The sequence below is a fragment of the Coregonus lavaretus genome, assembly GCF_964263955.1.
Source record: "Coregonus lavaretus genome assembly, chromosome: 13".
Taxonomy (NCBI): Eukaryota; Metazoa; Chordata; class Actinopteri; order Salmoniformes; family Salmonidae; genus Coregonus; species Coregonus lavaretus.
Window position 1 is genome coordinate 20,709,588 of NC_140000.1, and position 25,510 is coordinate 20,735,097.

The window sequence follows — 25,510 nt, forward strand, 5'->3', positions numbered from 1 at the left end:
CTATCTATCTATCTATCTATCTATCTATCTATCTATCTATCTATCTATCTATCTATCTATCTATCTATCTATCTATCTATCTATCTCTCTCTCTCTCTCTCTCTCTCTCTCTCTCTCTCTCTCTCTCTCTCTCTCTCTCTCTCTCTCTCTCTCTCTCTCTCTCTCTCTCTCTCTCTCTCTCTCTCTCTCTCTCTCTCTCTCTCTCTCTCTCTCTCTCTCTCTCTCTCTCTCTCTCTCTCTCTCTCTCTGTCTGTCTGCAGCTATAAGACGTTCTTGTCCGAGGACGCTGGTCCTGACACTCTGGTGGCCATTGTTCACGCCAATGACCCTGATGGAGACGGGGTCTCTTACGCCATCACTGGGGGCAACGAGGACAGTAACTTTGAGCTGGACAACCAGAAGGGTGGGTAGAGTTGACAGTGTTGTGTTTACAAGGGTGTGTGTAAGAGTGTGTGCAAGGGCTTGTATGGAGAAGGACTGGGGAAGGTATAACATAGTGGTTCTATAGTAGGGCATTCAGACGCACATGAAAACACACGCAGACAAATGGACATATGCATATATGAAGACAAACAGACATTCTAAAACCCTAACGCATAAATACAGATCAACTCTAACATGCGCATACACAAATTCAGAAGGACAAAAAAAGGATACACCTGGACACACACACACACATACACACACACACACACATACACACTCACACACATACACACACACACACTCTTGTTATTCAAATTATCTTGTGTTGCTATGGTAACTTCAATTGGGGATAAAGCTCAATGCTAGGCCAGGGGGAACCCAAATCTCTAACAAGAACCCCCCCCCCCACACACACACACACACACACTTCATAGTCGTACTCTCCCAGCACAACCCCTTTTTATTTTCCTGTTCCATCTCTGTTTGTCTTTGTGGAAAAACAAACACAGTTGAACACACACACATCTCACCAGCTTAAGCCTTTCCCAACTCCATGTAAATAAATGTTTTGAGTTTGTCTCCTTTTGTGTGTGTGTGTGTGTATGTGTTTGTATGTGTATGTGGGTTTGTGTGTGTTTGTTTTTAAGTCTCTCAGTCTCTCTGTGTACTGGCTTTCACACTTCCCTCACAGTCGAGTCTCTCTACGTCTGTGTCGGCAATCTTCTGGTTATCGTTTGTTTACAAGAACCCTCTCTTGCCTCCGAGGTGGAAACACTGGCTAATGCTTAAGCCCCCTGCCTTCCTTATCACCAGCCCCGCACTCCACTGCCGCTCCACCACACAGCCTATTACGGCCACACACACACAAAGATGTCCTTTGGTTTTTTCTACTGTTACCAGCGGGGAAAAGTTGTCACTTCAAAGACTTAAGCTGCATTTTTATGTATATTTCTCTCGGGACTTTGGTAGACCTAGTTATTTATTTATTTGTGAGGAAGCTGCATTGGAGAAATGTGTCAAAAGATGTAGGGGTGTAAAGGGCTTGTTGTAGAGGATTGTAAAGGGTGTGGGGGGGGGGGGGGATATTTCCCCCATTTGTAGTTAAAGCTACGTTTTGAGTGTTGGTTTGATTGTTTGTGTGCGTGTAGTAGGTTTGTCTGTTGGACAAGACTGCAATATGTGCTATAGTAACAAAGATGGCTGCCATTGTCTCTCTCTCTAGGCATCATCAAACTGCGCCGGAGCCCCCCTCCTATCCTGCGTGGCCCCCAGTACATCCTCAACATTACCGCCACTGATGACAACGCGGCAGACGGACCCTATCCCCTCAGTAACTCCGCCCAGGTCATAGTGGGCATCAACGACATCAACAACAACAAGCCTGTCTTTGAAGAGGTGAGGGAGGGATTGGACACATTATTGGTGTGTGTGTTTGAAGCCTATGTGCTTGAGAAAAATAGATATAAAGACAGAGAGATGAGGCATATAAAGTTGCAGCGGAGACAAAAACAAGAGAGAGCGGGGCAAAGAGCGAGAAAGACAGATAGCGAGTCAGCGATAGGGGGAAAGTGAGAGAGAGAGAGAGAGAGAGAGAAAGAGAGAGAAAGACAGACAGATAGTCTAAAGTGAGAGAGAGAGGAACAGAGTGACTGAGGAGAGGTAGAGTTCCACAGCACTAGGGAGAGAGAGAGATGACAGAAAGAGACTGAGGAGCATGCCAAGTTGCCAGTTCAAAGTAGAGACAGCTGGTATTCTCCTCGGGGGCAGAACTCCACTCCTCTGCAGTCCGGAACACTCCAGGGTCAGACCAGAATCCCCTCTTGGCATAAATCAGCTCAGCACGGCTCGGCCCCAAAGATGAATATTTCAGCAGGGACTTGCCCACAGGGTCAGTGGGTGCTTACACAGGAGGAGGAGTGCTAAGTGTGCAAAATCTGGCAACCCGTGAGATTTGGCAACCCTTTGCTCCCCACGTCCTGCGTGTTAACTGGTCTTATCGTGTGGATGTTGAATGCTGGCTGGGGTAGTCATGGTCCATCTGGGCTGGTTGACCAGTGTGTCCCATTGGCTACTGGTCATTTTAATGGAGACTTACTTTGACAACCGACAAATGCAGTATCAGTGCCATAACAGCTGTGTGAACTCCACCCCCTCAGTGCCATAACTACAGCGTCAACACCGGTGTCCTGGAGAACCAGCCCCCTGGGACTTTTGTCCTGCGTGTGCACGCCCTTGACGCAGACATGGGGGTCAACGGAGAGGTCAAATACGGGATCATGCACCGAGATGGGACATCATCCGGCTTTGTCATCAACTCTGACACAGGTTAGAAACAGACTGGAGTCAAACTGTATCAGGACATCTCTTCATCATTGTTGTGGGATGGCTTACTGTACGTATCTAGAGGACATCAGTGACATTCAGTAACGTACATTGTGTGTGTGTGTGTGCGTGCGTGTGTGTGTGTGTGTGTGTGTGCGTGTGTGCGTGCGCGCGCGCGTGTGTGTGTGTGTGTGTGTGTGTGTGTGTGTGTGTGTGTGTGTGTGTGTGTGTGTGTGTGTGTGTGTGTGTGCGTCTCCAGGTGTGATCAGCACCACGGTGAGTTTCGACCGCGAGCGCCAGAGAGAGTATGCCCTGTCTGTCACGGCGACAGACTTGGCCCAGGAGCCCCTCATCAGCATCTGCCAGATCACCATCCTCATCACCGACCAGAACGACAACGACCCCAAGTTTGAGAACAGCCGCTACCAGTGTAAGGGTCACCTTCGTCACACCTCCGTCACACCTTGGGTCATCTCCGTCATGCTCATAATTTCTCTCTCCTGTTTGGTTCAGACAATTTCATTATCAAATGTGTATGTTGGTCTTGCCTTGTCCAATACATTAAGTCATCTTATCAAGGTATTATTAAGGTATTATCTTGGCTGCTGTGTTTTAATCCCCCAATAGCAAATATGGTCGTTTAGTGTTGAGTGGTGCTTAGGGGAAACAGTGTTCTTGCTAAGGGTTGCCCTGCCACAGACACAAAGGGACTGTCCCTTATCCAAGCTTCTCTCTCCCCTCCTCCACACCTCCAAGTGCTTACTAAGCCCTTTGCACAATATTCCATTCTAAAACACAACAGAGGAAATTAGTTCAACCCGTCCCCCTTACACTCATATTTAAGGCCAGTGTACCAGGGATTTGTCAGTTCGTGTGAGGATTCCCTCCCTCACCATGTTTGGCCATGTGTAGCTTAAGGTCAAAGGTCAAGTCAAAACTGTGCTTGCCCAGCAATGTCCAACAGCTCAAGGACCCAATGTCTCCTATCCCAGTCCAATGACACTGGCTTGTGGCTTCTGTGTTATGTCTTAACAGTTTTCAAGGTAAAGCAATATTGTGAAAGGTAAGACTTAGCAGCACCCCTGAAGCCCCAATAAATCATATGCTGATATATATTTTAAATCATAGGTAATCCTGGAAAGCTTTTAAGACTGATGAAAACGTTGTCGCCTCCCTGCTCTCCAGAGTCCCTGTTTGTTTACCATGTGTGCAAATATGTGTGTTGATAAGCCCCATGTCAGAATCCCTTTTTATCACATTACAACAACACTGTTGGAGTGGCTTATTAACTATTTAACAGGGAGATTGAAATGTTTCTAGGACACACGCATTTATTTCTGGTCGCTGTGACTGAAATGCGTGATTTCAAATTGCCACCACCACTGCTGTTGTTATTGCTCTTGTTGATGTTGTTCGTTATCGGCGGTGATGTTGATGTGTTAACCCTTCATGTGGCAGACTTCCTGCGCGAGGACACGCCGGTGGGGACTAGCTTCCTGCGAGCAGCGGCACACGATGACGACCAGGGGAGTAACGCGGCTATCACCTACTCGCTGTCCCGTCAGCAGCCGGCCTACCTGCACATCAACCCCAGCACAGGCTGGGTTGTACGTCAACCACCCCATCTCACAGGTGGGGGCACAGTCACACACACATAATACACCACAATACAATAAACAATTAGGGGGCAATTCCTGTGTGTGTGTGTGTGTGTTTTCTCCTCCCTCTTCCCCCATTACCTCTTCTCTATGCGCTGCAGGCTGCCTGTCGAAACAGGGGAGTCCTCAACCCGCTGGTCTAGTACAGGTGTTTTTACAGCCTCATCCTGCGCTCCCCCATGTGTCTGTGTGGTGTATACAGCACCCCACTGTGCTCCCTCCCAGTGTGTGTACACTGTACACCGATCCTTCCCACTGGCCTGATATCATCCACTGAGACTGCTGCGCACCTTTCTTCCTTCCTCCCTCTGCGGATGCATATTAAACATGGCAAGGTGTGGAAGAACAACAATGCCCCTGTCTCTCTATAGATGTATAAATAGCTCCATGTATCTTACCCACAGCCTGGGGAAGTATTGTATTCACACATGCATACATATATTTACGTGTGTGTGTGGATGCGTGCGTGCGCGTTTATTTCCGACATTTGGTTGTCTCCCTCCAGGCAGAGGGGAGTTGACACTGTGCAGTAGCATTTTTATTTTTAGGGTTTGGGCTTTTGTCGGCTAAGCGCTATTGTTTAGCTTTTCTTCCTCATGTCTCTTGTTTCCTGGTTTTCGTTCATTCTCTACGTCTTCTGTTTCTTGGTCTCTCTCTCTCTGTGTTCTCTTCATGTGTTCTTGTTTTTGGTGTGGTTAGTCGTTACAGTTTGCTAGCTTAATTGTTTGTCAGTATTCACAGCTTATCGTACTAAATGTAGGCCTACAACTGTTCAATGGATGCCATTGTTTAAAAGTTAATATCCTCTGTAAGATTAATGTACGGAATCAAAAGTATCTCTGGTAAATTTGGCCATAAGCTGGATATCAACTGTGATCTCTGTCGGGTAGGGCTATGTTGCCATTGTAGATGAATGGTCTTATAGTGTTAGAATCTCTCTCTCTCTCTCTCTCTCTCTCTCTCTCTCTCTCTCTCTCTCTCTCTCTCTCTCTCTCTCTCTCTCTCTCTCATCTCTCTCTCTCTCTCTCTCTCTCTCTCTCTCTCTCTCTCTCTCTCTCTCTCTTCTCTCTCTCTCTCTCTCTCTCTCTCTCTCTCTCTCTCTCTCTCTCTCTCTCCCATTCAGCCACAGCTGAGAAGGAGAAAGGGAGAGTGGGGAGAGGGTAAGAAATAGGGGGGAAGGTAGGGGGCTTGAGGTTAGGTTATAGGTGACCCGTACCAACCAGTGAATTATTCATGCTTGATTCACATCCGACACCTTTTAGCTCTTAAGTCTGGTCTCCATCTTGAGTTGATACAGATGAGGTTTGACAGGACCGGTGAGATTTAGAGTGGGGGGGGGGGCGGTGTTGTTGGGGGCGGGGTTGGGGAGTTATCGTGATGGACCTGTTGGTTTCCTTCTTCCTTCCTTTCTTCCTTACTCCCGTCCTTGTGTCTGATTTTCAGTGGCCCCCGCACTCTCACTGTTTGTGTGTGTGTGTGTGTGTGTGTGTGTGTGTGTCAGAAAACATTGCTCAGCAGAGAACTAGCACACGTCAGGTAGAGTTATCTACCCTGTCAGGACAAAGACAACCACAACCGGCTCTCTCATTCCCTCTCTGTCTCCATTTGCCTACTCTCTTCATTCCCCACCCTCTTTTGTCCCTATTTCTCCCTGACTCTGTGTGCATGTGTGGATGTCTGCATATTATGTATATATGTATATGTGCCTGGGTTTGTGCCTGGGTGTGTGTGTGTGTTTGCTTGTGTGCGTGTGTGTGTCATAGAAAAGCCCCCCCCCCCCCCCCCCCCCCCCCCCCCCCCTCTTTGTTCTCCAAGTCCAACAACCTCCCAAAGTCAAATCAAGAGGCGGAGAGAGTGACCCCATCTTCACCCTGCCACACAATGGACTTGTGAAGTCTCCCAGTTAATGTCCCATATAAATAATGCTGAATATTCCTCTACTTTAAATGTCACCCCTTACTCTCATCCCTCTCTTCTCCGTAGCAATGATCTGTTTAACAAAGCTTTCACACTCGCCTTGCAGAGAATCATTTATCTGAATACCGCCATGTCAGTTGGAATGTCTCCTCTCTCATTGCTCTCTTTCTCTCTCTCTCCCTCTCTCTGTTTCTCATTCTGTCTCTCTCTCTGTATCTCTCACGTGATGTAAGGGTGAATGACATCAGAGCAGTCTTATGTAGACAGTAGGAAGGTTGTGGTTTAGAGGAGGAGGTTACTAGAAAGTCATGACACTGACTAAGTGGATAAGGTTGTAAAGATGATGCATCTGAACTGTTACTTAGTGGATTGTAACAAACTGATGTTGACTGTTTCTATGCTCATTCATTTGCACATTAAGGTATATTTAAGATGTGAAAGGAGGTAAAATGAGAGGGGGGTCAACCATGTGTTTTGGTCAGCTCCATATGCTTTCCATGTCTAACCTCCATGTCACCCTTCCTTCCTCTCTTTCATTTGTCGTCAGACGTCGAGGATCAGCCAGCAGATCGTGGCCACAGACGGGGGCAACAGGAGCAACTCTGTGGAGCTGACCGTCATCATCACCAACGTGCACAACCAGCCGCCCCAGTGGGGGCAGCTAGAGTACTGGGTCACCGTGCCCGAGAACACAGTTCGCGATGCCAAGATAGTGGTGAGTGGACCTCATAGTGACCTGTTCCTTAACTAGGAAAGATGGTGTCTACTCACACTATGATATAAGGTCAACCACAACTATACATAGGTTTCTGGTAGTAGTGGTTGTGGTAGAGATGGTTCAACGCTCTACCAACTGCAACTTGGGGGAATGCTCCAAAATGATAGCCTCATCTCTTTCCAACTGACCAAGATAATAAAGTTCCCCACCCCACCACCAGCTTGCCAAGATAGTGGTGACTAGGCTACTATTAGTGCCTCCAGACAGACTGGCATCAACATCTCTAGGACCCTACTCCCTGTCGGAGGGGAAAGTGGGTCTTCTGAGACTATTCCCATCCGTGTGTCCCGCCTATTCATCAGTAAAGAGAGCCTTGAGGAGCGCTAGTAGAAAACGAACCTCACTTTCCCCAACCATCAGCATGTTTAGCGGGGTGCTTCGAAACATTTCTGCCGAGGCGAGTACACAACCCTGCTACGTTTCACTTGACGAGCATGAAACACCACACTTTACCCCCACCGCCTCCCTTCCAGTGCTTCTCCTCTTCCACTTTACCCCTGCTGCCATCCTTACCTGTCTTCATTTTGCACAAGTTTAAAAAATAGGCTACAAATGTTAAATGTAATTTTTTAAAGATGTCCCCTGATAGTGTTTCCTTTAATAGTGGTGAGTGAGTTTTTGAAAAGGAGAGGGAGGGGGACGTATTGACGCTACATTCGCCAAAAGCATGTTCATTCACTCGCTTTGCTTCGCTTGTCATTTTTGATAACCTGTTTTTAAATATGCTCCCAGGCCCTTTTTTTGACAACACCAAATTATAATTGATCCCTCTATGGCAAGAGATGGCAGAAACGCAACGAGCCACCCGGTATCTGTGTCAGCGTCGACACTGGAGACAAAGGGAGCGAGGAGAGGGAAGGAGATAAAATGATTCACCCCGTTAAGACTCTACAATGGTCTCTTATTGCCTCGGACCGCGCAACAGAGAGAGACGCTTAATTACTGTATTCATCTCCTGACAGCTCAGCTCGCGTCCCCACAGCTTCACTGGGAGAGAGAGAGCGAGAGAGAGGGAGAGAGAGAGAGAGGGAGAGAGAGGGAGAGCGAGAGAGAGGGAGAGAGAGAGAGAGGGAGAGAGAGATAGTAAATGAATGCCACTCTAATCCACTAGATGCTCTTTACATATTTTAACGCAGATGTCTCCCTCAAAGCGGTTGTTCCGTGGAAATGGAAAAGAGGAAAGGCTATGTCTCTTTCTCTCATTCTCTCTCTTTCACAGTTTCTCTCTCTGGAACCTGTTGGTCGATAGCCAGATGACCTCTCACTTCAGGTCTCCCTCTCAGTCTTTCTCTCATTTTCTCTCCTTTACTCTCTCTCTCTCTCTCTCTCTCTCTCTCTCTCTCTCTCTCTCTCTCTCTCTCTCTCTCTCTCTCTCTCTCTCTCTCTCTCTCTCGCTCTCTCTCTTTCTCTCTCTGTCTCTCCATGTCTCTCTTGAACCCCTCTCTGGAACCGGTTGGTCGATGGCCAAAACTCTTTCTCTATCCCCCCTTCCCACCACCACCCCTTCCACCACCCCCTTCCTCTCCTCCTTGTTGGTTTGTTCAGCCACCAAGGCGGCATTATTGCGGCGATGTAGATTGTTGTTTTAAATTTAGCAGCGCTAATTTGATCTGTTAATTACATTGTTGCCGGGGAGGAGAGATGCAGATGCAGGGAGAAATCTCCATATCAATGAGGCCCTTCTCCCGTGGAGAGCCAGTAGGATGGGTGCTATTGTCTCATCAGCGCTGTCAACGCACTTTCCTCCTCAGGCTCTTTTTTGTTGTTGAGGATGTGTGGGGGTTGTTTTTGGGTCCATCTCTCTCAGAAGGTTTTTGAAGTGGAGTGATGGAGCATGAGGAGAGTGCCATGTTGTTTACATACCCTGGGCTTATTCATTGGGGGATGCAGCATGTAAAAGATAGATCTGACACAATTCTTTGATGTGTTAAACATACATACATACTAGAAGTCACCCACTGTAATACACAAGGAATATACAGCAGGTGAATGGTTGACGACTGAACACAAACACAACACTTTCTCTACACCTCAAGCACATGCTCAAGGCCAGCCATTTAGCTTGACAGCAATGGAGCTAACGCTACGCTAGGCTAGGCTAAGCGAGGCCCCCAGACACCATTGATGTGTAATGAGATGATTTCTCATTAGAGCTAAGTCCGTGCCGACTCAGCTTTAGCCTTGGTGCATTGTGCCATTGAGAGGACTTGCTAGGCTCCTCTGAACTGAAATGCGAGAAATGGAGCTTCTTGTCAATTGTTGACTTATTTAGATGGTTTTGAGCACTTTCTTATGAACATGAAAAGATGGAAGATGATTCTAGTAAATGTTGGATGCATGTTGACAGCTTATGGTCAAGCTTATGAACCCTTAATAATGTTGTTCATGGATGCATTATGGCCTAGTTGGTACTATTCGTGACAACTTTATTGATGGCCTTATTGACGCCATAAAGGTCAACTGTTACTGTCTCCTCTGTGACTTGTGCAGTGACTGTGCATGTGCCAAAGAGGCCAGTCCCAATGGGGCTCTGCATGTGGTCTCGTATGTCTTAGCTAATAGAAGAACACACACACCACTTTCCCCAGAGATCACCGAGCCCTGTATGAAAGGGTAGTGCTCTTCGGCTCTCAGCCCTTTCCTTCATTGATTTCTCTCTGCTTCTTTCTTTGTATCTTTCCTCTCGTCTATCCTCTCTCTCTCTCCCCCTCTTCCTCTCTCCCTCTCCCTATTCCAAACTCTTTCAGGAAGCTCCATAAGTTGGTATAATGGTTCACTATAGTCTCTGTAGTTTGGTGGGCTCAATAGGTTTACTAATGGTGGTTAACGGCAGCCTCTGATTGGCTAGACAGATAATATTGCCTTTTATAAAAGCTTTCAAGATAACGGCTGCCAGGAGTTACCATGGTAGTCACTGGCCTTTAAATGGAGAAAACTTTGAACACTTCCAACCGTTAGTGGAGGGTAGTAATTAGCCAGAGAACTTGTTCACTTTCGCACTCTTTTCATTTACAAACTCTCTTTATCTACACTCTCCCTCTCTCTTTCTCTCCCTCTCACACTCTACAATGTCTCTGTACTAATATAACTTGAACAACAAAGCACTTCACAACAATTACATGGAGTTTTTTTTCCTCTCTATCGCTCTCTTGCTCCACTCTAAGTACAGTATTTACTCCCTGGTGTGGAGTAACTGTGGCAACTGCCTGTTAAAATCTGTTCTGTGCTTTGGGAGCCTTCACAGTAATTCATCCTTAGAACTCTAAATACAAATTAGGCTTGTTAAACAGTATAATGCATTCATTAGCATCCCTGAGCTGCCTTGTTGTGTTACTGTGTGCCTCTATTCATCTGCCCCCACTATCTATTTTCTCTCTCTCTCCCTCTCCCTCTCGCCTCACTCCTCCATCTATCTATCTATCTATCTCTCCGTCTCCCTAATTAAAAATTTAAATATCGAGCCTCTCATTGTGGAATTATCTCAAGGAACGATAATTAGCGAATTTCCAAACGCGCTAATTGCAACCTTGAGGAGGTAATTAAGGGGCCTTGTTCTTTAGCACACTAGCGAGTTAATGGGGTATCATTCCCATCATGCTCCTGTTCCAGGGCTCGCCCCTGTAAACCTGGGAGGGGAGGCCCGGTGCATGAAGTGTCTTTAATAAGGTGGGATACAAGAGGTTGGACAAGTTTTGTATTTTCTCAGCAGATAATACAAATTAATAATTGAAGCAAAACTCATGCTGGCATGAATATTTCAACACAACAAGGCGAAGTAAAAAAACAAGGCGAAGTAAAAAAAAAGAAAAAACAATTTTTTTGTGAGAAGCTGAGGTGGGTGGGAAGTTGGGGTCCACAGGGGGCTCTGTGCATCTAGGGTCTCGCAAACTCACTAGCCCGCTACCGGAGGGAGAGAGAGAGAGAGAGAGCACCCTCCTCCACTGAGTCGGAAAGGAAAGTCTGAGAGCTTTCCGCTGTTGCGTTATCTTCAGGTGTTCTTCCTGACTCTCTCTTTCTATCTCTGTAGCTCTAACCAAGCATAGTGAGTCATGGGCAGACAGTACAACAATGCTACTTTCAATGTTCTCCCTTCCAATGCTTTTCCTCTTATGGGAAATGTTATTGCAATTTCATAATGGGGAACAGGGTGACTTTGCAATGGGCTTTGGTGTTGCTCGACATATATATATATATTTCGTTTTTAAATATTATTTCGTTTTTGTTGTGCTGTTAGTTTTCAACCGGACTTCCAGGATTGGTTTTTCAGACAGTGGCTCACAGTATCCAGATAATCACTTCAAAAGTTCAAATCTATCCGGTGCCATTTTGATTTTCCAATTTCCCACTGTTGGTTGGAGTCCAAGAACAGTGCCTGCTTACACCCCAGTCACTCAATGAGAAGATTGAATGCCTGTGTTTGCCAGACATGGAGTCAAAGGCTACCATTCCATTATAGCTCTCTCTGCTGCAATCTCTCATTCTTATGCATCAGAAATGGACGAGTTGCAAATGTAGACAGCCATGTCAGAATGCTGGACGTTTGAAGAATCTCAGATATGGTGAATTTGAAGAGTTCATGTGTGTGTGTGCATGTGTGTGTGCATCTGTGTGTGTGTGTATGTGTAGGGCCTCTGCTGGATCGAAGCAGAATGAGTGGTGAAGTGAGGTTCATTCGGCCATGGTTAATGTAATCCTTCCCTGTCACGGTTTTGACTCTGCGGCTGTGTGGCAGAGAAAGGACAACGTGGGCCTTAAAAGCTCTAGTCTGTACACACACGCACACACACACACCGCATGCGCACACACACAGATACATAAACAGAGGACACACTCATACAGTCACATACACACACATACACACATACACAGCACACACACAGCATCATTGTGGCAGGACAAGTGGCGAAGAGAACATGGGTCTTAAAAGCTCCACATGCTTCCTTCTTTTATAGGTCAGACCATTTTGCTGTAGGGCACTGCACAGGAACACAACAACACACACATTCACCTGCACACACACACACATTCACCTGCACACACACACACATTCACCTGCACACACACACACACTCACAGTCAGGCACACACAGCAGATTCCGAATAACACCCCTCTTCAACTGTTCTCAGGGTTCACTAGTATCCTTGCCCTTGGTTAAAGAGGTTGCCTCTCTCCTCTCACATTCACACTCAATGCAAGCCATTAGAAAAGTGCAGTCCAAACATGTCCATAGATGGTTTGGACCATTATTTTGACACGTTTGGACAAGAGCTAGAACTATGAATTCTTGAACACACTTAAACATACTATGCTTGAAATGGTGTGCTTACTCCATAATGTCATCGATGTAATAAATGCTCACATTTATGGAGTTTGTTTTGCTGAACCCTTGAAGTAACAAATTATTTGGTGCCAGACAGCGTGCAGCTGTGACCCATAATGGAGTCCTCAGAACAATGAGAATCCTGCCTCTTGTTCCTGTGAGTGTAGGATGACGTCCATGCAACCGTCCCATATGTTTCATACAGAGAGGGAAAGAAAAACCTTGTCACACCTGACCTCCATACTGGTATAAACAGGAAGGGAAGGGGGACATCAATAAGCTTGACACCATGTCTGTGAAATCCCATTGATGGGCTCCCTCTGTACCCAGGTATGCGCTGCAGCGATATACTTCCCCGTATCATTTCCTGTCACTTTGGTTTTCTCTGCCACGGTTCCTGGAAAAGATAGAGTGGGAGTGTTGTGAAAACCGTGCAGCCTCCATTTAGAACCAGATAGTTTGGAGCTGATTTTCCAGTGGAAAGTGTCTCCATAAACTGTCAATATCAGTTCAATAGGAACTTTGATGGATTAAGCTTGGAGTGTGTCCAATGTATTCCTGAAGTGGAGTCAGCAGTAGGGAGACGTTTGTGCTGATTTAGATAGGCCCACTCACTAATAATGCTAATTACCTTTAGCAAGCTTTGGCCAAAGCCAGCCCCTTTTGTTAGTCATTGGCTCTTTTTCAGTAATTCCCCTCCAAGATAAAAAAAAATCTATGGGACATTACAGCATGCCCAAGCAGGTTCCACCTAGTTTTCTGTCTTGTACTTCATGCACACACACTGGCACTCAAATGAACGTGCACAGACAAAAGAACACACTCTGTTCAGACATGCATATACACTTGCATATATATCCACCTCACTATCCTATCAATAATGATGTCATATCCTGCTTCCTCTCCTTCAGACTATCAAGGCCACCTCTCCGCTGGGTGACCCCAGAGTGACCTATAACCTTGAGGAGGGTCAGGTCCCGGAGACCAACATGCCTGTCCGCTTCTACATCAAACCCAACAGGGCTGATGGCTCTGCATCCATACTGGTGGCTGAACCTCTGGACTATGAGACCACGCGCTTCTTCACACTTAGGGTCAGAGTGCAGAATGTAGCTGCTGTTCCACTGGCCTCTTTTACTACAGTCTACGTCAATGTTACAGGTAGGAGGCATTTTAAGAGTGTGTATACTGTACACTCTTAGATTTAGAAAGTATGTATACTGGCGTGAATGGTGGATACATTTACTCCGATGTGACTATGAGGCATGCAACTTACGGAAATGACCTTGGTCCTCTGTAGCTCAGTTGGTAGAGCATGGCACTTGCACCGCCAGGGTTGTGGGTTTGATCCCTGGGGCTATCCATATGTAAGATTTATGCACTCATGACTGTAAGTTGTTTTGGATAAAAGTGTCTGCTAAATGGCATATATTATCTGCTAAATGGCATTTATTATATGTACAGTACCTTGGCCATACAAACCTTTTTATCTTGGGTCATGGCAGTGCTGGAAGGAACTGAGTTTTGTGAGGAAAAGAGAGACAGAAGAGACAGATAGAGAGAAGACAGCAGGCAGGCTTGAGCAGTAGGCAACAGTGAAGGGCTTTCCAACACAACATAAATACTTGAAGCTCCAGCTCAGCTAATGAAGGAGGGAGGCAGAGAGGCGGAAGAGAGGAGATTGAAAGGTAATGACAGGGAAGATGTAGTCCCTAGAAGCCTGTTGGAGGAAGGTGTAATCAGCTAGCGACAGAAAACACTAGCGGTTAAAATGGCCGCTTGTTTAGCGATGACTCATACCACATACGCCAGGGAAGGAGACGGGAACACACATATCTAGCTCTAATAGAGTAAAGAAAAGAGGCTATTCTTGTCTGACTTTGTCGATAATTGTATTTTGGGGGGGCGTTTAAGGAAATCACAAATGTTCCTCATCTTATGGATACCAAGGGAGTAATCTTAAAACCTGGAGAGTCAGTGACTTAAGATTTGGGTTTGTGTACTTAGCATTAGCATTGTTGAGGGCAAAACAATAGGAGTGGTAGGACCTATGTTAGCATGCTCTTAATAGAAAGCCTGTATCACCCCCCTAGCCCTTACCTCTGGCCTCTCTCCCCTCTCCAGATGTAAACGACAACGTTCCCTTCTTCCTAGCCCTTACCTCTGGCCTCTCTCCCCTCTCCAGATGTAAACGACAACGTTCCCTTCTTCCTAGCCCTTACCTCTGGCCTCTCTCCCCTCTCCAGATGTAAACGACAACGTTCCCTTCTTCCTAGCCCTTACCTCTGGCCTCTCTCCCCTCTCCAGATGTAAACGACAACGTTCCCTTCTTCCTAGCCCTTACCTCTGGCCTCTCTCCCCTCTCCAGATGTAAACGACAACGTTCCCTTCTTCCTAGCCCTTACCTCTGGCCTCTCTCCCCTCTCCAGATGTAAACGACAACGTTCCCTTCTTCCTGTCCTCCACCTATGAGGCTACCATTCCAGAGGGGGCAGAGATCGGAACATCGGTGGCCCAGGTTTCTGCTACGGACCTTGACTCAGGCCTCCATGGAATGGTGAGGACCCCTGCGGACTCTATTGCGAATGACTACATTTGCCATAATCACTTGATTTTCTTATCAAGATACACAATATTGTATGTAATTTTATCCTAATATTGCATTAACATTTTGATCTTTCCCCCTTTGTCTACAGATAAACTATGTGATCTTGAAGGACGAGAGTGGAGACTCTCAGTACTTCAGTATTAACTCCTACACTGGGGTCATACACACCCGGGCCTCGTTTGACCGTGAGCAGAAAGGTTCCTACCTCATAGAGGTCCAGTCTCAGGACAGCTCAGAGTCAGCCAGGCCTGGACAGCAGGGCCAGCCCAACACTGGTGGGTATCTCACATACCTACACTCCTCTGCATACACACGTTTGCAGTCCACACACAGGCACACCTATCCAGACAGGGAAACTCTGAGTATCATACTCTCTCATAATAGGTAGCTCTGTCCCCTTACCAACCCTATCCTCCATTAACCCCCCATTACCTAACCAGTCAATAACACATCAGTCGTTTTCTAACCAGGCAGTAACAGGAACACACACAGAAACACAAACACACACACACACACACACACACACACCAGCTGGCTCTATACCTGTTATTAGAGCATCCAGATGAACTTCATTCATTAAGACGTCGTTAGCGATGCGCTAATGGAACAAGCTAATGGCTAATCTGGGTTTTGGGTTAATAATGACCCACACACAGAGGTACAGCAAAAGAACAGTGATGCTACACTCATCCCACCAACACACTGTTTGTTCAAGCCATCAAGGTCCCTCTAGAGTTGATACGGCAATGACTAGCTATAGCACATTATTCTCCCTTTTGCCCCTGTTGGTGTTACACTGCTGTGTTCTGTAAGGTTAGATGGTTAATGCTTCTGTTTTCTCTTGCCAGGTGTAATACTTAGAGTAATGTACTCTCTTTTTAATGTCTTTGGTCCACATAGACCAAGCCAATGTAATTTGATGTCAGAGTACTATACATTAGTGTTGCTCTCTAGGTCCCTGCTACAATCTGGATTGGTTGTTAGTCCTGAGTAAAGATCCCTCTCATTGGTTCACACAGACACGGCCTACGTACGGATCCTTGTGACGGACGTCAACGACAACGCTCCAGCTTTCGCCCAATCGGTGTACGAGGTGAGCGTGGAGGAGGACAAGGAGGTGGGCTTCGTCCTCATCACCGTGACAGCCAATGATGAAGATGAAGGTGAGGCACATTGGGAGGGGTCTCAGGGTGGGTAGGGGTCAATCAGTCAACCTTGGTTTAGACTTTTTTGTTGTTGAAAAAATTGCGCTCACAATGATAAGTTGATAAGTAAAGTTACTGGTGCTAGTTTCCTGGGACATAGTTATTCAATTATTTGGACAGCACTGTTTATAATTCTAGTGTTTACTCCCATGGAAGATTATCTTTCATCTTTACAAAGGCTTTGGCAGAAACAAGTCCAAAGACAGCCAGACATAACAATTGAGAATTGAATGTAAGCGCAATGCCAGTCCACTGAGTCCAGGAGTCTTAACGTCTTTGTTGAAGTGCTTGATACTCATAGAGGACTTGGGCTCTAGTGGTACAGTGTGTGTTTATCCTAGTGTAGCTTTTCCTACTTGTCTGTTCAATTCTGTCTCTCGACTGTAATAGAATCACTCACTCTCCCCCTGTCACTTCCCTCTGTGCTTATGAATTCCTGTCAATATCAAGTTGAATTTTCTGTTGAAGCTTTGACAGGCTCCACAGAGATTAAGAAAAGTATAGGAGGTATATTTAGGTAAAGAATACTCTCTGTCTTTCTCTCTTCGTCTCTGACTCCCACTCTGTCACTCTCTCTCTATTCCTCTTATTTTCTGTCAGAGCTTGTTAGCACATCTCTGTGGTGAATGTGGGAGGTATGGATGCGGCCCCCAGAGGTAGTCATTTGATGTTTGTCTCTTTGTTTTTGTTTGTCCCTCGTCTCTCCTCCTCTGAAAATTAATAAATAAGAAAAACAGTGTGCTCTCTTAATGACAACGGTAAATCCTTTGTGGGAGTAGATGTCGATCGTTGTTTTGGTGGAAATGTCACCTTCCATGATGCCAACGCAGGTTTTGAAATGACATCTGATTTAATGGGCTGCTACGTTACATTTAAAGAGTTAGAAAATGACTAAGACGAGAATTGGGGCCACCATTTTGGATTTAGGGTTTGTTTTTGTTTTTCCTTTCCAATGTTCAGTTGAATTAGCAATTGTCTTGGCTCTGCTATTTATCCCTCTTCAGACACCCCTAGCTAGATCCCTTGACGGATTTGTAAAAGCATACAGTCCAAAAAGACACTGAAGCAGAATTAAGAAGTGCTAAGATAGCAAACTAACCGCAAACAACAGCTATAATTCCCTCCCAAATGCTCCGGCTTATCCCACCACCGCTCTGTAGACTTTACCCGAATTCGCAGTCTCAACAATGGTAATTAGGAAAAACGTCTCTCTCAACAGAGAGACAGGAGTTAGTGGAATAAACTGCCGTGGTGGCCATTTTGTCTCCCCCTGGCCCCCCACGCAGGTGTCCGAGCAGGGAGCTGATCTGTATTAGCAGGGAGATTAGCTGTAAAACATGACACGATCCCTGGCTAAGCGCTAGTCTTGCTGAGCAGGCAGGTCTTGAGGGGAGGTTTGAGCTCAGCCACTCCTGGCTATGCTTGTGCTGGTGTAAGCAGGGTTGATGTCTGCCTGTGTTGTCTAGTCTCGTGGTGTCTCATCTCAGATCCTCTCGTCTCATTTCTCATATTTCAGATCTGCTCATTTTGTGTCTCTCCTTTCCCTCCCTCTCTTTCAGCACTCCTGGCTCATCTCTCGTCTTTACATGTCTTTGTCTTTCTCATTCCTCTGCTTTTCTCTCTCTCTCGCTCTCTCTCTACCTCATTATTCTCTCTACCTCATTATTCTCTCTTTCCTTTTCCTCCCCTCTGTTATCTTTTCTTGTGCTATTGTCCCATTTTCCGGGGTCAGTCATAGTGTTGAGTGAGCCAGTTCAGTGTCCCATGTTGGTGCTGGAGGTGACATTGTTCCCATAGATCAGTGGTTGACTGTCACGCTCCACAGGCCTGTGATACACACACACAGCTTAGTGAAACAGTTCAGGAGAAATCATCTCAGTGTTCATTGACCAGTGGAGCTTGCCTGCCTGCCAGCCCTGATGTCCATCCACCCTCTCATCACATCATCACACATACACACACAACTACAACACACACTGTCGTTGGTCCAGGTGTGCATGCGTGTGTGCTTCCATAACAGGATTAGTCAATCTGACCTCCAGTTTATATGGTCACCTGCGCTCAGAGCCTCTCACCACCTGTCAACATCCACAAACCATGGACCATTACAATAATGTCTCACACAGTCCTGAACACATCAAATATCAATGAAACAATACACCTTTATTGTGCTAGTGGTGTGACAAGGCAATTCACATCTCATAACTCTCCCATTACAATCTTCATCTGAGGTACTTCCATTGAGTTCTCTGCTACCCCTCTTTACCAGCCACCACTGTTCCACCATACGGTTGATGCTACTCCACAACAGAGAGAGTCAAGTAGACAAACACATGGAGACATCTGTATCATATGAGAATATCCTTACTTTTGAGTCTGATGCCCATGTACACCCTCCTAATTCCAATCCCTTGTGTATTTAATTTCAAAGCACATCAAGGGGCCTTTTCCATGAAATCCCAATATTTTCCCATTACACTCCCAGTGGAACTTGGGGAATTGAAATAATTAGGGAACAGATCCATGGGGAATAGAGGGGAATTTTCATTGCCCCCTGTTAAACGCTACCCCCAAAGCTGATTAGTTTGAGCGTCTTTTGTTGCAGACAGACATCCTTTTAGGATCGGGTTTCTATCCTCAAGTGGAAAATGTGCCTAATGAAGAACTTTTGGATGGGCTTTAACAAGATCAACATTTTTTTGCTGAGGTTGACATTGGAGTTAAGTTGAGCTGAAGGTTTGTCAGGTAACAGTTATAGGTTGTCTAGCTTAATGGTAAACAGATTGGGGTAGGGGATTTGGTCCAATGCATGGAGTGGATGGAGTGGGAGGGGGGATATGCTAGTGACCTTAATCTGAATTTTGGGGCCTTCAGTGGAGCTCCTGCTTTGCTAAGGATGAAACCACTTAACCCTTGAGCCACCCTCCACCCCCCTGGTGTGCACTGTTGCCACCCTCACCAGTCTTACTTGGGGGGGGGGGGTAACCATATGGCCAGACCGATCATTAGGGAGGCGGCCGGAGGCAAAAGTACAGGAGCTACTCCCCGCCACCCAACACACACTCACAAACTTACTCACTCAACACACACACACACACACTCTTGGCGAGTGTCACGGCAGATTGTGCTCAGAAGCTTTGACGGCCAGCGCACTTAAGCCCCCTACACACACACACTCCCGATAGGAGCATGACACGTTGTAATGAAGGCCCAACATGTCTCACACAGATGGTGTTTGTCTCCTAAAATCTCCTCCGTGCCGGTAAAGAGGGCCCGAGCCAGACAGTGAGTGTGTGTCTGTGAGAGAGAGAGAGAGAGAGAGAGAGAGAGAGAGAGAGAGAGAGAGAGAGAGAGAGAGAGAGAGAGAGAGAGAGAGAGAGAGAGAGAGAGAGAGAGAGAGAGAGAGAGAGAGAGAGAGAGAGAGAGAGAGAGAGAGAGACCATTTGTGTTTATGTGCATATGTGGGGGTGGGAAGCTGGTGCAAGAACAAGAAGTACAATATGAAATGGAGATTGTTTATGGAATGGAATGTGTCATGTTTACTGTAAGTCATCCTGCCTTCTTGACAGTCCTTTTCATACATCTCTACTCATCAGACTCCTAACTACTGTAGAACCTCAACCACGTCCTTATTCAGCACTTACACAGCTTCATAAGGGCTAGTATGAAGGTCCCACTGTGGAGCTCCACGATGGAGCACCCAGCACTCTAACATGACAGACACCAGCAGTCAGGATTCAGACTCCTTTGATCCCATCTCATTATTCCCATTTCCCAGACCGGGAACGCCATCCGGACCTAGCCCTCTCCTCTCCGCTTCTGATGGGGTATCTGATTAGGGTTGACAGTGGCAGAGTGGATGAGGTTAGAGAGGAGGAATGAGAGAGTGAAGATGTGAGGAGAGGAGAGGAGAGAATAGGGGAGTAAAAGAGGGATGAGTGAGATAAAAGAAGAGAGGAAATTAGAAAGGAGATGTGTGCATGCATGCGTGCAAGTATTCACAAATATGTATGTACATTCGTTGTGTACAAAAGTATTTTCAACTGAACACACTGAGGACATGAGGGGCCAGGGAAGGAGGAGAACGGGTACTGCCTGAGAGAAAGATGAGGTGGGTGGGGGGGGGGGGGGGTTGAGATCAGCCCTCACTGCCTCCTGTATGCTGTCTAATGAGGCCCACTGTGAGAGAACCGGATGTTTTCCTACGAAATATTTGATAGCCGGATGGCACTGTGTGACTCAGAGAGGGTATTGTGGGGGGTGTTATTTTGTGTTGAGGGTTGTTGGAAGTGTGAGGTAGGTTTTGTTTTTGTGCGCGTGTTTGTGCGTGTGCAGATTGTCAGCCTGTAGGCTTGTGTGTGAGAGTGAGCACACACATACCACAATCATACTGTCTGTAACTATGTCCTCCTTTCTCCTCATCTAACATGGACTACTAGTTCTACCTTGTCTAACCAATAAAAGCAACCTTGAAACAGCCATATCCCCTTGTCCAGGTGCCAATGCCAAACTCCGCTACCAGATCACCTCTGGCAACACCATGGGCACCTTTGACGTGGAGCCAGAGGTGGGCACCATCTTCGTGGCCCAGCATTTAGACTACGAGATGGAGCAGCGCTACGAGCTGAGACTGGTGGCCTCCGATGGGAAATGGGAGAACGAGAGCCTAGTGGTGGTCCAGGTGGTGAACCGCAACGACGAGGCGCCGGTCTTCGGCCAGACAGAGTACCACGCCGCTGTCACAGAGGAGCTGATTGAGCTGCCCATCTTCGTGCTGGAGGTCAGATGTCATACATACTATAGGCCAGGGTTCCCCAACTGGCGGCTCGTGGGCCGAATTTGGCCCGCGGGTGTTTTTATTTGGCCGCCCAAGTTATCTGAGCAAAACATGTTTTACAATATTTTCAACACCAGGAAATCAGCTCCAAGTGATTTCAATTTTGGAACTCTGTTCCCAAGTATTCCCACGCATAATAGAGAGACACCTGCATACAAATGTAAGCAAAGGTTAGAAATTATTACGTTTTAGTCAAATATTATATCTGCTTGGGCTTCTTGCGGTCAATTTTCAGTCTATACATTATTTGTAATTATGCACCGGCCCCTGACCATCCGCTCAAGAAAGAAATCGGCCCGCGACTGAATTTAGGTGCTGATCCCTGCTGTAGGTCATACATACTGGTTTACCTCTTATAACTGCCACATAAACAGTGCATTACACCATTAGGTTGTTTCATTAACTCACAGAGCTACCTGTCTTTACAGTATGCTGGAGGTCAGAGGCCATACATACATCGGACCTTTGTAACAGCGACATAAGCAGAGTATGACAGCTGATATTTGAAAGCCTTTTTTGATCAAGCTAAACTTGCTGTGAGCAAATTCTGTTTTATATGTGCAGTATACAAATAAAAAATAGAATGGAAGTGAATGCAATGACATTGTCTACCCATTGACCGGAATGTGCCTTTAGCTTCACCTCTCAAGTAACATAATATATACAGTAACTCATCGCACATGTGGACATTGTGTGAAATCAAATAGGCTCCAATGTTATACTCCTATCCTAAAGTGTTGATACCTAATACTACTCAACATGAGCACCCACAGTTTACCCACGATAAATAGTTGTGGTGCCTCCTGCTTTTCTTAAGCTTTCATTGTATATCCAGCCTAGTTTCGTCACACCTATTCCCAGTAATTCCCAGTAATACTGTATGTGCATGTCGCCAAGGTAAATCAGATTAAAAATAAGTAAGATTCTAGAGGGTATGGAAGTAATCCTAGAGAGAGAGGCATGTGTCACAGTATTCAACCCAATGCTGCTTTCCTGGAGGTGGAATTGATTTGATGTGCGCTCGGTTCCCCTCTAATGCACTTAATAGTTTCCAGCGTGTGGCAGGCAGCCATCCCCTCCCTGAAGTTCCTTCGCTCTGTATATGAATACAATCCTGCCGATAGAAAAAAGAGAGAAAATCCTATTTGAAATGAGTATTTACCTGGCCTTGGCTGTCATACGCCGCGCCGTGTCTCCATATTGTCTTCTCATTGCATTGTCAGGAAATGGAGAGAAACAAATACAACTTCAAAGGCATTTGTAAACAAACCCTCCGCTGAGAGGAGAAGAGAGGAAGAAGGAAAGTGTATTTCTTCTTTTGCTGGCATTTAACTTTTAATTGCATTGTGCGTTCTGGGGATAGATGTAGGGGGAAGTGTCTGAGCTTGTCCTTCACACAGAGATAACATGAAGGCAGGTTAATTATCTATAGAGGAAAACACAAGGAAAACAGTCTTCTTTTTCTTGAGAGGCAACGGACTGTATATTGGCTACTGCAATCAATGCTCTTTTCATGTCCTATTTTTGGGGCCAGATGGAATCTGCAGAGGCAGAATATCCGTAAATCAACAGAAATGGTTCAATCAAATAATATATTAATATTTTATTTATTTATTTTTTTGCACAGATTCTGTCCGGCCCTGCTGTCTAATACTAATCCACAGCTAACATGCTAATGTGCTAATGATAGTTTTGTTTGGGTTTCCTGTTTGTAGGTCTCAGCCACTGACCCAGACCAGGAGGCAGACCAGAGCGCCCTGCGCTACTCCCTCCACGGCCAGGGAGCCGGCAGTGAGTTCACCATCGATGAGCGTACGGGCCACATCTACGCCCAACGCCGTCTGGACCGTGAGGAGCGCCCGGCCTGGCGTTTCCTGGTCCTGGCCACCGATGAGGGAGGGGCGGGACTCACTGGCTTCGCTGACGTCCTTTTGGAAGTCCGTGACATCAATGACAACGCACCAGTTTTCCCATGCCCGGCGCTGGATGCTTTAGGCTGCTTTGTTGGCCACGTGCCTGAGAACTCTCCCGCCGACACCTCCGTGATGGAGATGAGGGCCACGGATTTAGATGACCCCAAGGCTGGCAAGAATGCCATACTGACCTACCGCATCGTACAAAACGTTCGCAATGAGATCAACCTCAATCTGTTCTCCATCAACCCTTCAACTGGAACCATCAGTACAGTTCTACGGTCTCTGGATCGTGAGGTGGAGGACCGCTATCTGGTTGTGGTTGAGGCCAGGGATGGTGGGGGCTTGTCCGGGACTGGAACGGCTACTATCATGGTGTCAGATGTGAATGACCACCCACCAGTCTTCACCCAGAGGGTCTACACTGCCCAGGTGTGTCCACCTGCTCAAAACACACCTGTTCACCCCAACATTGTTGCTCTGTAATATGTTTGATGAGTATTTTGTTATCAATATATTAATGTAATTTCTTAACACTATTAATAGGTGGCGGAGGACCTAGAGGTGAACAGCGAGGTTCTGGCGGTTTCCGCCAGCGATGGCGACCAGGGTGAGAACGCAGTGGTCACTTTCAGCATTGTTGGGGGCGATGAGGACAGGAAGTTCTTTGTGGAGACAGACAAGGCGAACCGGCGTGGTGTGGTGCGGCTGAAGAAGAAGATGGACTTTGAAAAGCCCCACGAGAGAACATTCAACTTGACTGTGAAGGCGGAAGACGCAGACTTCTTCAGCCTGGCATACTGCCTGGTTCAGGTGGAGGATTCCAACGACCACGCACCCGTCTTCTTCCCACAGTTCTATGAGGCTCCTGCCATGTCTGAGGACGTGTCTGTTGGCACCATTGTGGCTCAAGTCACCGCTGCCGATCTGGACTCAGGACTAAATGGCCGCTTCTCCTACAGCATCGCCAAAGAGTCTGACCCCTATGGGCAGTTCCTGGTGGACCAGTCAGGCTGGGTGGTAGTGGCTGACTCTCTGGACCGGGAGAAGGTGTCCCAGCACAGACTCATGGTCCTGGCCACCGACACGGGCAACCCGCCACTCACCGGCACCGCCATCGTCATAGTTACCGTACTGGACATCAATGACAACGGGCCAGAGTTTGAGGTGCCCTATAAGCCCATTGTGTGGGAAAACATGGCTGCCCCCCAGGCGGTGAGAATGAACGATACATCCCTGCTTCTCCACGCAGCCGACCGCGACTCCTCACCCAATGGTGGACCGTTTTCCATCCGTCTCCTGATGTTAACCTCCGATGCTACCAACTTCAACCTGACCGACCTGCGCAACGGTAGCGCTGCACTGACTACCCTGCGAACCTTTGACCGTGAACGCCAGAAGGAGTACCGCCTTCCCGTTCTCATGATTGACAGCGGCTCTCCTCCAATGAGCTCAACCAGCACATTGACGGTTGTCATCGGCGACAGGAATGACCACCCCCACTCTCCGGGCCACACAGACTTCTTTGTGTACAGCTACCACGGTATGTTTCTTCAGTGTTCTGCTGATGTTGTTACGACACTACTTGTCACAGTTGAATGCTTACGGCCTCTTGAAGTCCCACATCACTTATTTAGTATTTCATGCCATCTGTCAGCTTGCTGTAACTGCTGGAAAAACAGAGGTTTTCTGTAATGTATTTTTAGTAGATTCTCTGTAGGGGTTTTTCTAGATGAAAGTACATTAACCCTCTAATAAGAATTAATCATGTATCTCCAAACATGCCATGAAGAAAACAATTTACTTAAGCTTAAGTCCCAGGTTTGATAGGCATATAAACAGGAGCCATTACATTTTTTATTTTATTTCACGCCTAAGGGGATTACAGCACTCCATTTAGCTTTTTGGAGGGAAAACGGGAGCTAGCATACTAATGTGTGCACTTCCCTTGCTGTGTTTTCAAAACCGTGTCCATATGTGCCAACGAGGCGACGCTCTCCGACTTATCTTCCCTCCTCCTCCTGTTCTCCTCCCCTCCTCCTCCTCCTCCTCCTCTTCTCTCTTTCTTTCTTTCTCTCATTCTGAGAGCTTTAGGTGTACCACAGGGAAGGGTTTTCTTCCCGCACCTAATTCTGAGTTTTCCCCCGTAGGTGTTCTCCCCACAACAGTGCTTGGACAGGTTCAATCCCCTGACCTTGACGACTGGAGCGAAAAGGTTTACAGATTCAAAGGCAAACCACCCAGGTACTTTGATCTCCTCACTAAAGTTGGAATGAAGCCCGGCCACTTAAGAGAGAGGAAAAGACTATAAGACAAAAGAGTGTACAATAAGAGGGGAAGAAAGTGTGGGATTGAAAGTGAGAGAGAGAGAGAGAGAGAGAGAGAGAGAGAGAGAGAGAGAGAGAGAGAGAGAGAGAGAGAGAGAGAGAGAGAGAGAGAGAGAGAGAGAGAGAGAGAGAGAGAGAGAGAGAGAGAGAGAGAGAGAGAGAGAAATGTAAGGGGAAGGAGAAACAGGCCGTGTAAGA

At 46.7% G+C, this 25,510-nt stretch overlaps 1 pseudogene across 1 annotated transcript in view; it reads left to right on the top strand.

Annotated features, from left to right (window-relative positions):
* Nucleotides 1-25,510, top strand: part of LOC311139846 (neural-cadherin-like) — a 94,065-nt pseudogene that overhangs the window by 57,661 nt on the left and 10,894 nt on the right. Inside the window, exons 7-20 of the transcript in view lie at nucleotides 261-403; nucleotides 1,649-1,821; nucleotides 2,583-2,751; nucleotides 3,008-3,178; nucleotides 4,207-4,380; nucleotides 6,871-7,038; nucleotides 13,334-13,583; nucleotides 14,852-14,979; nucleotides 15,119-15,305; nucleotides 16,050-16,193; nucleotides 20,732-21,015; nucleotides 22,788-23,417; nucleotides 23,532-24,528; nucleotides 25,136-25,229. The product of the transcript in view is annotated as a neural-cadherin-like (transcript). The remainder of the gene's footprint in view (nucleotides 1-260; nucleotides 404-1,648; nucleotides 1,822-2,582; nucleotides 2,752-3,007; nucleotides 3,179-4,206; nucleotides 4,381-6,870; nucleotides 7,039-13,333; nucleotides 13,584-14,851; nucleotides 14,980-15,118; nucleotides 15,306-16,049; nucleotides 16,194-20,731; nucleotides 21,016-22,787; nucleotides 23,418-23,531; nucleotides 24,529-25,135; nucleotides 25,230-25,510) is intronic.